We start from the raw sequence: 623 nt of genomic DNA on the forward strand, positions 1-623 counted from the left end.
AGCATCACAATTTTTTTTATCGAATTTGGCATCACTTTGGATGTGTCGAGGACCTGCTTCTTTTGTACTCCCTTTGTAAACTAATATAAGAGCATTTAGATCACTACCTTAGTATTCTAAACGCTCTTATATTAGTTTACGGAGGGAGTATCAAAGAAAATACATGTTACACCCTCAACCATAAGACAGTCCTTAGATAGTTGATAGGGATAGACATAAACAAATATGATACATAAACATTTGCTACAAACCATAAAGATATTGCACTTACCTCTTAACTTAAATATTTGTTTGCAAGGGACAAAACTAATATGTAATGCACTCCAAGAGCAGATTAATGCTTACATGAGAACTCTTCCACGGAGCTGGTCTAGAACATCACCATAATCGTCAAGACACCAATATGGCTCGGGCACAGACCACCGGTTTCTCTTCGCAGCATTCCCCTTTTTGTCCCTGTCCAGGATAATGGGACCTTTGTCCAATCCTATGTCCAGAAGAGTAAATCCTCTACTCAAAACTTCTGCAATATTGCTCGGCAGATAAGGAATTGTTCCACTTCCATCATAGAAGTTCATGCCGATGAAACTCCCATCTTCAATCCGAATATGGGGCCCTCCAAT

This window comes from Triticum dicoccoides, chromosome 5B, assembly GCF_002162155.2.
Source record: "Triticum dicoccoides isolate Atlit2015 ecotype Zavitan chromosome 5B, WEW_v2.0, whole genome shotgun sequence".
Taxonomy (NCBI): Eukaryota; Viridiplantae; Streptophyta; class Magnoliopsida; order Poales; family Poaceae; genus Triticum; species Triticum dicoccoides.